Source organism: Dicentrarchus labrax, unplaced genomic scaffold, assembly GCF_905237075.1.
Source record: "Dicentrarchus labrax unplaced genomic scaffold, dlabrax2021, whole genome shotgun sequence".
In the NCBI taxonomy this organism is placed as follows: domain Eukaryota; kingdom Metazoa; phylum Chordata; class Actinopteri; family Moronidae; genus Dicentrarchus; species Dicentrarchus labrax.
Window position 1 is genome coordinate 6,753,535 of NW_026136717.1, and position 14,366 is coordinate 6,767,900.

General features: G+C 38.4%; 1 long non-coding RNA gene across 1 annotated transcript; it reads left to right on the forward strand.

Annotated features, from left to right (window-relative positions):
- The first annotated feature begins 2,620 nt into the window (after positions 1-2,620).
- On the forward strand, positions 2,621-10,533 carry LOC127379305 (uncharacterized). Its single transcript, XR_007888285.1, has 3 exons — positions 2,621-2,716; positions 7,312-7,519; positions 10,498-10,533. It is a non-coding gene; the product is annotated as an uncharacterized LOC127379305 (long non-coding RNA).
- Positions 10,534-14,366: the final 3,833 nt, after the last annotated feature.

Below are 14,366 nucleotides of genomic sequence, written 5' to 3' on the forward strand. Positions count from 1 at the left end.
AGAATGAGTGAGCACTCATTGTTTAAAACACAAATCAATTCCTTGTTGACCACACATGGTATTTATACATTGGCAGTTTCTTTGAAAGTGATCTCAGCTTCCTAGCTGTGTAGTTAATTAAACAGCTGCTCTTATCTTTTGTTTGGAAGTTATATTGAACCACTGTGCTGGCTTGTTTATATCAGCTACTCAGTCATTAGTCTTGCACTCACGCCATTGTGTAATAATTTAGTTCTACATATTTAATAGCCAGCATAATCACATTATTCCCAGTTGAAAATGTTTAGTCTTGATTTGTATTAATGTTGACTGTCACCTCATTGTATTCTGCCCAGGGAGGAAAGGTTTTTGTTACACATTTTTGTTTTGTCACCTTGTGGTCCTTGTTTAACTAATAAACTAAACTATAATTTAAAATCACAAGAAAAGTAAAATTCTCTAAGATTTTGAAAACATTACATCGCTATCATGGGGCAATAATAGGACATTTTATTTTAGTTTTTTTAATGTGTACAATTGTAGAAAAATACAAATGTGAAAGTGTGCTATGGGGCTCAGACACATATTACATATCTGCAAATTGTACTGGAAATGTTTGCACTGATACGGTCTTCCTGAGAACTGTAGTCCAATCCATATTATTGATAAAAGTACATATATACACCACAGTTTAATACATACTGATTCCATTCCAGTATATTATGTTTGTATTCTTTTTTCTCCGTATTCTTGCTGTCCCAATTCCTTTCTCTATTGCTCTCTACAGGCTGACACTGACCATGTAAAATAGATATTCAGAGGATTGGTCCCCATCACTGAGCTCTGTGGAGTCATCTCTGTCTGCTACCCAGATGGCATTCCATATCTAAATCAGGAACATAAAATGTTGAGACTGACTCTGTCGCACTCCACCCCATTACTTTATCATTTGCATCAGGCTGAATAGCTTTCCCTTGTTACGTCTGTGAAGTGGAGATAACATGAACGTCAAATGTTTGTAGTCCACCTTTTATGCTATTATTGTCACTCTCATATCACTGCTTTATTTAGTTGAAAACTTGGAGAGAAGTTAAACTTTTTTTTGTGGTTAATTTAAGCAGGAAATACTTTTTTGCTTCATAGCCATGCATTTCTTTGTTTCCATGTGTTGTTTGTGTGTCTTTGATCTCATCAGTGGGTTAGTAGAAGTCTGCATACTTTGGCAGTTCAACAAAGGCATGCTGAATCTCTTGAACATCTCAGGTTTTTCTTTTCTCTCTACAAGAGGTGCTCTATTTGGATGGCTCTGGCAGTATGATTCACACTGCGGCAGTACTGCAAACAGTACGTTAAGTTGCTATAATCAATATTTTTATATTAACAAGTGCTCAAATGACGATGTGGATGTGGATATGAAAGGGAATCATAGTGATTAACCCACAGAGAATTATCACCCAACTCCCCTCCCCAGCTCTATGCAGTTTCACCATCTCTCAATTTATTGTGATTTTCCAGCCTGCACTTATTTCAGTGAAAAAGCTCAGAAAAACCCTATGGACACTACCTGTCAGATAGCTGGCAAACACAGTGGAGCATTTAGCACAGAGATCAACAAACTTTACTATCAAAAGAGCCATTTTTGTTCAAAAACAAAAAGATCTGTCTGGAGACGCGACACATATTTGAGCCTTATAATGCTAATTTCTCACCTCAGATCAAGCAAATCAATAAGCCAGCAGCATTGATAGTGAATCTTCCCAAGCACTATCAAATTCTCTATTTTCCTTTGCAACTTTTCTTCTTTTTTTTGGAATTTGGAATCCAGCCAGCCTAGCTAGGAAGACTCAACTCTAGAAACCATCGCTGTTGAGATTCGGCAAAATAGAGGAAAGGAGCTAGGTCACAACGTAACGTATGATTCATTTAAGTTCAGTGTAATAGAAAGGGTTAGAGTTACAGTTTTTACAGTTCAGTTTAATTTTCTTATTTTCTCTTCAGAAGCATACCACTATTGTAATAATCAGTACTGGTAGCACAAGTACGCTGCTGTGAAAGAGAGGAACAGGTTACAACACATATAATACAAACGAGTCTACAGAGTCAGAAGGCACAAACAAGAGCCTACAAATGGCCTCCAGTGCTAGAATTAAGTGGGAACATTGGATCCATAAGCTTTAACAATTGCTCTAAACCTATGACAAAGGTATTGAAGGTAACAGACCTCAAAAGCCAGCATATGGCCAACAAATATACCATAATCATGAAAAAGGTGCTGAAAAAAAGTGCTTTGTGTACCGTTGTGGGCAGTATCACATATAGTACTGACCATCTGCTGGTTTCATGCTTTCATAGGGCTGTCCTCCGCTAACATTTATAAAACAATGTTTTTGGATTTCATTTCTATGACTGTTTTGCTCTGCCTCAGTTAATTGGGGGTTGCACAGAAAGACATGAGTTAGTTAATGTTTTGAAGATTCTGACAGGTGCCACTAACAAAATCTCACCGGTAGCAACACACCACAGTCTGAGAATAATATATTTCCTGCCGCCTATTTGTCCAACAAACTGAACCTCCTCTCTTGGCAGGCACCAACATTGTCTGAACCCTTAATGCATTGAACTCTTTGATTCTGAACTCTTTCAGGACACTATTTTACCCACACTGTGTGGACACCAAGAACAAAACCTGGTCCTCTTTAGAAGATAAGCTGCCAAAGGGCTGGTACTATGCTGCCAAGTGAGTAACCGTCTGGCCTTGTGTACCTGACCTCAGGTGGTGTGAGTCTGTGTGTATATGTGACACTATATATAACCTGCCAGCCACCTGCTTCCAGGTTTGCTCGCCCACAGTCATCAACCTCACCTCCATACACAGAATCACTGAACCATTGTGTGTGTGTGTGTGTGTGTGTGTGTGTGTGTGTGTGTGTGTGTGTGTGTGTGTGTGTGTGTGTGTGTGTGTGTGTGTGTGTGTGTGTGTGTGTGTGTGTGCACTGTATGTAGAACCTCTTTCAAGTGCTGTTTTAGTTAAAATTATTGTATAAATGACTTTCAGTTTACAGTATGTTGCATGGAGACGAGATAACATACACCTTACAACTTCACGTCTGCTTTTTAATATGCTGTGGGGCTTAGACAGTATAAAAAATATTTTTGTAACAAGGCACATATAGAGTCTGAAAAACTTAAATTGTCTACAAAATACTTAGGAAATTATTACAATCCTTAGTGAAAGCAGTAAAAAAGGACACATGGCAAAAGTCAAAACAAGTGTTGCATTTTGTGTGTTTAATTTGTGGCAGCTTTCCTTCCAGAATTATGTTGAAACTTATTAATGATGTTAAATTGATTTGACTGTCTACTTTTACGTTTAGATATTTTCTGTCTGGCAGGGTTATGTAGATGCATTTTGATTTATTCTAATCCCCTGCTCTTGTCTTCCTACCCTTTTCACCCCAGTCTACTCATCCCCATATGTATCACGCTCCTCTCCCTTTTTCCTTCCTCACTCTCCTGTCTCTTCTTCCGTTATCTTTGCCTTTTTTCTCATTCCACCTTACCTCTCTCACTTCATCATGTCATTCCTGTTACCCCCTCATACTTTCATCTGTCTCTCTCTATTCTTACCCTTCATCTCTTATCTCTTCTGTCTTTCTTTCTTCTGTCATGCTTTCATCCCTCCCCTCTTATCCTTCCTGTGTCATCTCATCTCATCCCACTTTCCGCTCATCCTTTCATCCATTTCCCCCGTTTGTCAGTTTACTGATTATCATAGACAGTTTGCCTAAACAGTGTACAAAATGTCACTTTCAAAAACCAACAAGCTTCTGCAGTCAAACCACACTGAGTTTCTAAATTGAAATGGAAGGTCCATACATATGATGTGATGATAATTGATCACTAATATCTACAGCACATCTATAATTCTCTATATCCTCTGCACGCTCCTGCATCACTTCATTCTATAAGATTTTGACTGTGATCTATTAGATTACATTGAACACTGTTTGCTACAACCTCCTGGTTAAGGCTACCCAGTGCTGCTCACTTAGATTGGTTAACTCCATGTGGACCACCCTCACTGTCAGCATGTCTTCACAGGCAGGTGCCTATGCATGAAGTGTGTGTTTGTGTTTGTGTATGCCTGGCCCATGCTCTTGATCTTTTATCCTTGCAAGAGCCTGCCTTCTGAGAACATCTTTGCAGAGGAAGGACTTTTTGATTTTAAGTTTATTTAAGTTCGACTTCAGCAGTACAAGCCCTGCACACCTCTGATACCCTCACACACATTATTTCACTTATTCTAGATGATTAGACTTCTTCTCAGGTCTATGTGGGTGTGTACACTGCCCTGTTAGCTTTGTTGCACTTGTTAGTGTGGGACCTTCATGGAGTTTTTGACCACTAGTAGCACTATGAAGTGAAGAATTTTTATTTTTTTGTTTGTGCTTGTGCATGAGGACGGCAAACCTAATTATGTCATCAGATTTATCTCAGTTGGATACTAAGATACTTGAAATATAAAGAGATATAATACAAGCCTGTGTTAAAAACTACAGGTAGGTTTAAACAAAATGTTGGTATTGTATGCATAATAGGTAATTTAGGATCCAGTGTCTTTTGAGTTTTACAAATACTTGGGACTAGAAGTCACAATGTCTTGGCCTCTTTTGCTTCTATTTCATTTGCATTTAGTCCCCCAATTTTATGGAAGTGCTAAATAGCTGGAGTAACTCTTTAAAAAGTGGGGGTTTTAAGTAGGACAGTGTCAGATCTTAAATTAGCTCCCTCAGTATGTGTGCGTGCCCTTGTCTTTCCTGTAGTACCACTACATGGACTTATGCCTTAAACATATCCAATAGAGAACACACACACACACACAGTCATGGAGAAAACTATAGATGCACCAACACGCACATATGTTCACCCACATGTGCATAGGCTAGGCTTTAACTAGATTTAGACAGGCCTCCCTCAGAGCATGAGATTCAGCCATGCAAAGGTAAACAGAGAACTACAGATGTTGGGTGTGCATATGCTACATCTCTTTGTGTGTGTGAGAGTGCATCTGCCTCCATCCGACCACGCGGCAGCTCTGAATAGCCTCCATCTCGGCTTCACTACAATTAGAGTAAAAGTGACGCGTTGCTCCAAGGCGCCGCAATTAGGCTGAGTCACGTCAGCGCTGGACAGCTCTGATGAAGGGCTATTAGAGAGCCCGGGATGATGGAGGCACTCATCACCCCCCCACCTTTACCACCATCACCATCATCACCATCCGTCACCATAACCCCCACCGCATGCTCGCCCCAACCACCCTTCTCTTCCACATCCATCACCATTACCACCAAACTTTCCCAGGCAACTACTCTGAGCAAGAGTCATTCTAACCTGGCAGCTCTCTACCCGCCATTTTTCCCTCCTCTCTTTTCTGCATCTGTCTCATTTCCTGCCACGGATTCATATATATTTCGGGATAAGTGCTCTCCATGAATCTTACACCTGCTTTCTCTCTCTCTTTCTGCCTTTTCCCACTTTCTATCCTTCATCCACTCTCCTTCCTTCTGTTCATCCGCACGCCTATTCATCTTTCTCTCTCTAGCCTCAGTGAGTGCTTCACTCTCCCTCTTCCTTCCGCTTTTTTTCCCTCAGAGTCATGCACCTCTTTTAATAGCTCAATTTCTCTTATTCTCCCGTTATCTTCACCAATTTGATGCATTTCACCTGGCTTGAATCATTTTGCTCATATCAATCCATCTCCTCCTCCCTCACTCTTTTACTCTCTCACCTATTTTAATACCTTACTCGAAAGCCTCTGTTTGTCTCTGAAAATGAATATTTTGTGTGGCTTCTAGGAACTCTGACTCCAAAAGGAATTATTATTTGATATAGACAGTCTGGAGGTACTGTATGGTCTAGATTGATTTTCTGACTGAATTGTGTTAGCTCTGTGAACAAAATCAGTCTTTGGGTTATTTACTGTAGTTGATGTAACAAATGACTTTCATCTATTGACATTTTAGTGTAACTAAACAATTTAACGCCAAATGGATTAAATGCTGTTTTTCACCCTTTAATAATTGTTTGAATTCATTTCATTTTAGCTGAAATAGTTTACTTTTGTCATGATGATTTGGTATTATGTTTACAAATATTGGTTTTAAATAAGAATTTTAATGACTTAGTTATTTGACATTGTGGTGTAACAAATAATAAATCTGTTTTAGCAATATGTGCAGAAGGGTTTGGTTAATGCTAACTGTAATGCCACTTTAGCATTAATTAACATGTTTTTAGGTGACTCAGCTGTAAGGTGCATGAATTGAGGGGTTTAATCAAATTATCATAAATGCAGTATTCATAAGTCCCACTTGCACTTGTGAAAATGTGTAATTAATTAGATCAGGGTAGCTCTTCCTTGAGGACCGGGTTGTATACTGACGCACTGTATACGACAAGAATATCAGTGTCATTTTTAAGCTGTGCATGTCTGTCACTGTAACATTTTGTAACATACCTGTTCTGTGAACATTTTTTATTGCTTTAGTCTTTATTGGCTTTATTTATTTCTACCATTTTCTGTTGAACTAATTTTCTTTAAATCTTAGAGCAAGTCATTTTTTCCATCACAAATATTTGTTCTGTGAAAATTCCATTCTGTAAAGCCGAGTGACAGGATAATAGTGTCCAAATGACTAACTTCAGTCCACAATTTATTTGTCAGTAGCAGTTGGCTCAAAGATGCATAACTATGTACAGTGCGTGTGTAAAGTTCCTGAAAAGTTCTGAGTAACTACTTTGTTTCAAGGCTGAAATTCAAGAAATCAGAGCCCTTTAAGTGCAGATCAGTTACTAAGAAACTTTTTGTAATAGCAAACAACATAACCACAAAAATCACAGCAGCATCAAAACAATTCCAGAAATAACAGCAGGCCACGCAACAAAAATCTTATCTGCCAATTCACTGCTAAAGGTAGGCAATGTTATTTGTGATGTACATACTATGTATGTACATCAGAAATATCTCATATTTGTCTAGCTTAGAGGGAAATACTACCTAATAACATCTGTCAAATCAACTTCCTCTATTCACTGTGAGCTAACCAAATAGTGTCTTTTTTTTATTCATGAGGTCAATGTGTGTGTTTTATGCAACAGTTAAACCTTATAATTGGTAGCTGTCACCATTTAGAACCAACTAAGCTTTATGGAGGGACTAGTTTCTGCTCTTAATTGAGTTATGCATTAATCTCATCTGCCACACAATGAAAAAAACCCATAACTTCCTCTCTGAATCTCTCCTCCTCTTCCTTTGTCTCCACCACTGTCTAGACCTCCTCTAATAACATCCAAGCCACGGTGGCGAGCCAAACAGAAAAGAGAACCAAAGGAAGGTTTGTGCCAGCAGGCGGGAAACACCTGCTGTGCTTTCTGGATGACCTTATCATACTGACACCTGACCACTTTGGCTCCCAGCCACTGCTGGACAACAGCAATTGGTGTAGCCACCAGACTACCACAGTCGCTTATGTTTGTCAAGGTAAGAGAGGGCATTTTGGTTAGAGGGCAAGTCAGATTTGTGTGTAGCTGAAAGACATTAAACATTTTCTGCCTCCTTTTTGTCCGCGCTATACCTATATATATTTCTGTATATGAGGTGGTCCTGATTTAATCCTGCCGTTTCCAGTGTGTGTCTCTGTGTATTTATCTGAACTACTGACAGTATATAGTGCACAGAGCTTCAAGGTCTGTGAAGTAAAGCCAAAGCTGAAGTGTCTTGAACCTGCATGCTTTGTAATGGCCAGCAGGGGGCAGCTCAATGGGCTGCAATAAAAGAAAGGTATTATTGAGTTTTCTGGAGAAATGATTCTTCTTCCTTGATTTATTAGCTCAGTAAACAGTTTCCTAATGAGTTTATGGTCTCAATTGCTCATTTCAAGTCTTCTCCTATACATCATGATGTTCATTTTGTAGATTATGGTCCAATTTAGACTAAAAAAGATGATAAAGCATTGTATGCTTTAGGGCATGTGAAGGAAGGACTCACATCTTTGGTCAGTATGACCTTCCCTAATGTGCTTTTGTTACTCAAACCTCTTAATTACCACTTTTCCTATTTGGCCTATTTCAAGTTTTTCCAGAAGTATTATATTGTGCAATTCTTTTTATTTTTTATTTTATTTTTTATTTGCTGTTCTTTTATTGTTATGAAACAGTATGCATTTTTTACAGTTGATCTCATTTTCCCATTGATTTAACTCTTTAACTGTGTTAAAGGTTCAGTGTGTAACATTTAGGAGGATTTATTGTCAGAAATTAAATACAATATTCATATGTTTTCATAAGTGTATGTTCATCCTAAAATAATTAGATAATTAGAATGAGTCATTTATATCTACAGATGCCTTTATTATTGTGACAGCTGAGGACAGAGAGAGAGAGGGGATGACATGCAGCAAATGGCTGCAGGTCGGATTCGAACCCTGGGCTGCTGCAACCTCAGTACATAGGTTGCCAGCTCTACCCACTGAGCTAAACGGGCACCCTGGAGGCCACCATGTTGAACGACCATGTTTCTACAGTAGCCCGGAACAGATGAACCAGACACTGGCTCTAGATAGGGCTGTTGACATTTTTCGCCATTGTAGTTTCTCCTTTGCACGTCACCGCTAGATGCTATAAACCTTACACACTGGTCCTTTTTAGTACAAAGTATAAGATTTGTATAAGTATAAAGTATTACTTAGAACTAGTACAGCTCATCACTCAAATCACCAGGACTGCCCTTTTCCACCTAAAAAACATAGCTCGCCTCCACCCATCAGCTTCTCTGGTGCCTAAACTGATCCATGCCTTCATCACATCCAGAATAGACTACATAAACAGCATTTTATACGGAACACCATCCAAAGTCCTCAATGAACTCTGGTATATCCAGAACTCTAATGCTCACCCACACCCACACCCACTCCAGTGACCATATAACCCCTGTCCTCCAGAAACTCCCCGTCTCACAACAGATCCAATTTAAAGTAGTTAAACTCACATTTAAGCTCACAAAGCCCTCCATAACCAGGCCCCCCATACCTCACCGACCTGATCCACCACCACAGCCTCCACTCCTCTGATATATAGCTGCCCCCTCACTCTGAACTCTCTCCCCAAGCACATCCAAGACTGCACAAATCTGTCCATGTTGAAATCTTTAATAAAATTTACCTTTTCAGAACAGCTTTTAACTCATGTTTAATGTTGTATGTTGTATCATGAAACACACTTTATAAATAAAATGTATTATTATTAGTAGTAGTAGTTGTAAAATCACTACTACTAGTATTAGAAGTAAGTAGTAGAAGTATCAAAACTGCAGATAGCCACAGTTTTACAATCTGGGTATAAAAGGTTTTTTTTCAACAGGGTCATTGAATTGAAAGGGTTTCAGAGCTCTTTTTCTGCCTACTAAAAATCTCAATTAATATTATTCTTTCATTACGTTGCCTTTGCTTTGTTGTGCCCCAAAAAAGAACATTATTGTTATCAACACAGGCTTTGTAGACCTGGTAATTGTGAATGTCTGATTTAATTAAAAGAGCCCCATGCTCATTTTAGCAATCTGTCTATTCTCTACACCCCCTGTCCTTCTTTCACTGTCATCCACCTACTGTATCACTGTCTCTGTGCATTTCACCATGGTTACACCTGGTAATGTCCTTGTTCCTCCTATCTGACATTTTATCCTCCTCCATCACCCTTTGCCATTCGCCTTTTCCATCTCCCCACACTGGAATTACCCTGATTATGATTATAGCCGTGATGATAATGATAACCACTGCAAAATTGCACTCTCTCTCTCTCTCTCTCATATCCAACACCCAGGAGATTATGATTGACTGAAAGGCTGCCTGCAAATGTTTCCCTCATCTCATTTTTTCAGCTTTCCTCAATGTTTCTTCCATCTTTTTTTTATTTATTTGGTTTTTTCATACTTTTCTCTCTCCCTCCACTCATTGCCCGTTCCCTCTCCAGCTCACCTCTTGTCTCTTTTCAGTCTTTTTCAATTTTCTGGCAGTCTTTCATCTCTGTTGTTGTGCTCCTTTCAACCTTTCCTGGTCCATCTTACCTCCACCACTTGTCCCGAGCTCTCTCCTTTTCTCAGTCCTAGTTTTCAGCCACTTATTTGTTCTCCTCTCCCTCTCTCCACTCTTCTCTTCTCATGCCTGCTTATTCTACTACCACAAAGAAACAAGACAAATTTGCTTTTTAGCCATATTGCATTCAGGAAATAATTATAGAGTTGCCTTGCCTCTTGAATATATGAAGTGGACAACATGAAATGGCTTTGTTCCTCTCCTTCATCTTTCATTGATGTATCCACTTCCTTACTGTGTGCATTTCCTGTTCTTTCTTTCCTTCTTGTTCTTTACCAGTGCAACTTTGAACTCCATGTATCTTATTGACATAGCTGTATCATTTAGATCATGTACAAAACTTGAATAGACCTTTTTTCTCTGCATGCAGGAGTCCCAGATCAGGTAGATCTACAGTACCGTCAACCAGAATCTACAGGGCTTTCAGGAGGAGGTGAAGCCTATTAGAAAGATTCTGACTCCAGGCCACCTTAGAAGTGTATTATGCTGTTAAAGCTTGTTTTCTTCCCACTCCTGCCAAGATACACTGCCTCTTCAACCTCAGGGATACAGTATCTAACACAATAACACATGATAAATGGGTTATATGGATACACACACATCATACACATACTTACTGTACAATACCTCAAAAATGTGTTCAAGAAAATGGAACTGCTCCTGGTTACAGTGATTGCAAAGTTCAATCCAATCCCAAAGTCATTTTGTCTAAACAACATTTTTTGAAGGTTTTTTTTTTTTTGCAAACCCGAACCTCAACAAAAAGCAAAAAGATTATAGAAAATTATACCATTTCAGTAATCGCAGTATTTTTCAAAATTATTTTTGAACTCGAGTCTGCCCCAGCCTGCCAAGATATCGTTTCTTGCTTGGCGTGTCTGACATATCAGCACTATAAAAAACTTTATTAGAGTAGTTATTCTCCTTACTTACTTCTCAGACTGTTCACTGCTGACATAGACTGAGGAAGCATTTGCCACTTTGCCTCATTAAAGTAAAAGTTATGGGAAATATCTGCTTCCATGATTATGTGTTATTGTTCATTATGTAGTTTTGATTTCTATAATTATCTTACTATATTTTTTAACATTAATACATGAGGGCCCCCACAATAACTAAGGACTTGAAGCGCTAAAAGCAACAACATTTCTGATGATTTGTTCTTGTTTTCATAACTTTTTCTTCTGCAACATCATGAATGAATCTTCATTCTGTGTTGGCCATGTATGTTTTGGAGACTCCAAACCTGAGCTGAAAATAGCTAGATAAGACAAAGGGTGGTACAAGGGTAATTTCCCTTTCCACTTATTCCATTTCTGTAAACTGCAAATGAGTCTGCAGTTCTTGAGACAGCCAGCAAGTAAGCCTCAATACCAAAGCCAAGACCAGTAGCTTTAGTACACATCTGTTTTTATTCTCTCTTTCTCCATCCCTTTCCGGTTGCTTCAGGATCAGCTGAGAGCTCACCCAGACTTCCTTAATACCAAAACCACTGTCACAACCTTGGATCCATCAGTGCTTCAGGTAATCTGCATCTCTCTCTCTCTCTGTGTGTTATATTTCTTTTCTCTCGCTCACTCAATCAAGTTGTCTCACTGCTTCTTCCACTTGTTTGTCCCTCCAGACTTTAAAGGCTATTATCTGCTGGATATTTCAATATCAATACTTTGTCTGCTCCACAATCGCATTTATCTTATGTGTAATATCCTAATTGTAATCCACTCTATAAGCATAGATCACACAGTTTCTACCCCTACAATAACACATAGATATATCTTAATCAGAGCATGATATTCAGAGGAGGGATCTCCCACACATAATAGTGTTATTGATCAATATGTAGATAATACATCAGAACTGGGTTTACATTTTATAGAAAATCTTTTGGACTAAATCTAATTACTCAATTTAAATCCACTGCAAAGTTATTGCATTTTTCACGTAATTATAGCTTACACTGTCATGGTCAAATCAATGATAATGAAGAGGCAGAAAAGGGTATAAATTAATAATCTACTTTTTTTATTAATTTTAAAGACAGAGCAATTAGATTTCAGGATGCTTTTTGTCAATCTGTGTTAGAAAAAGCACAAAAATATTCAATGGATGTCTTTAGCTCATACTCCTCTCACTCCAGTGTCCAGTTGGACCAGTCTGGATCTGGTGACTGGAGAGATGTGTGGTCATTTCTAAGTACTAGACACAGGCTACCATTTTAATTGTGTTGCATTCTAACGTTTTTGCTGTGTTAAAATACGGCTTTGAATGTTTTTCTCTTTTGTTTATCACACTAATGTGTCTGAGAGTAGCTTCTTGTTATCTACTAGAAAGATGATTATCGTTCTTTGTAAATGTCAGATTGTTTTTCAAGCAGGAATATAATTTATTCCTTAAGTGCATTATTCTAGTTTATTAACATCTCAAGCCATCAAACAGTCTAATGTGCTGTTATGAAACCAGACATCTTGTTGAAGCGCTGTGCAGGTGTTTTTGCATGCTTGACTAAAACTTAAAGATATCACTCGTATCAATGGTCCTTTTTCCTTTGTGAGGAAATGCAAGTAATTATCATTTCTTTAGTTATTTTATAGGTACTGTTGATATTCTGTTGTTTTTTATTTCCATTTGGTTGCAGTTGCCTGTGATAGTGGCGATAGCATTTCCTTTTGATTTGTTGTTGTTTGTGTTGAGGTGAGAAGTTGATATAAGCCTCTTAGGCCTTTTTATCTCAGCAGCATGTTGTTGATTGCATTAGCTTTCTCTCTTTTTTTGACTGTCATAGTTTTTATCATTCTACTTAAGTTAATGTTGTGCACATAAAGTGCTAGGCAAGATCCTAATGGAAAAATAAAGTCACTTTATCAGCCTAAATCAGGAGCAGGGTTGCAGTAGAGAAGAGCATTCCATTCTCTAATTGAAATGCCCTGTATTCACCCTCATTGCCTAAATGAAATTCTGCTTGCTCTGTGTAGGTGGAAAATATTTTTTTATTGGTACAAAGTAAAAAACAATATTGCAATCTAAAAGTGATTTCTATGTAGCAATGACTGATCACAGTTGGTTAACATTAGGGCACTGTGTGCAGTTTACTGATGTCTTGTTTCATGATTTCTGTGTTTTATAAAGTAATATAATTCACATACCTCTTGCTGCCATTCGCTACCACCACCATACAAAGTACTACTTTCTTCCTGAAAAGCAAGATGGTAAATTTCAAGGGGTTTATCCTGATAAATAATAGATTTTTAATATACTGCAACATGTAAATATGTCTTACGTCTTGTAACATTTGAGATTTTACCAAGGATGTGTTTGGTATAGGCTTTCAAATAGAATGAAGGGAATATCTTGAGCTGTTAAGGGGTTTCTTGGTTTATTTTTAATTAGTAAATATTTTATACTTTATTCACGGTGTATAGCAGTTTATAAAATAGAACTTACACAGTGCTTTACAGAACATGAAAAGGGAGAGAAAAAGATTAGAAAGATTTATTACTGAAAACACAGTGATATCACGGTGTAAAGACGGCCCCACAGATAAGATGATGGATTAGAGGATGGTCTGTGGTTTAATAATCTTTTGAAGAATCGATCGATTGTATTATCTTAGGTGACAGATTGATGAATACAGCAGGGGACATGAGTGTGTTTACATGTTTATTTCTATGTGTGTGTGTGTGTGTGTGTGTGTGTGTGTGTGTGTGTGTGTGTGTGTGTGTGTGTGTGTGTGTGTGTGTGTGTGTGTGTGTGTCATGGGTGCCCTGAGTGAATCTCATGTGTATGAAAACCTACTGGAATTGAAGGGTCTCAAGAAGCGGTGGGACTATAATATGACACCTCTTGTAGTTCCCATGAGCCTGATCCTCTTTTTTCCAAAACGCCAATACAACAAACATATCCACACACACCCTCATACATGTTTAAATACACACACTCACACACTCCTAAAAATTCTCCTGATGCATCAACCCACAATGTCAATTCCACCCGTCCCATTCTGTCCAGTCAATCCAGTACATTACCACAGTCAATATAAGAGGTCCTCATCTGCTGTACTCTGGTGTGTCTTTGCTGTGTTCACTGTTTGCCAGTTTTATGATTCAGGCCCAGTTTGAAACTCCTTTGAAAAACGCAGCATGAGGCGCAGCTAAAAGCTCCCCTTTGGTTGAAAGATAGAAGGCCTCTCAGCACCAGGCTCTGCTCTCTACACACTGCTGTCAATGTGCCACTTTACCACAC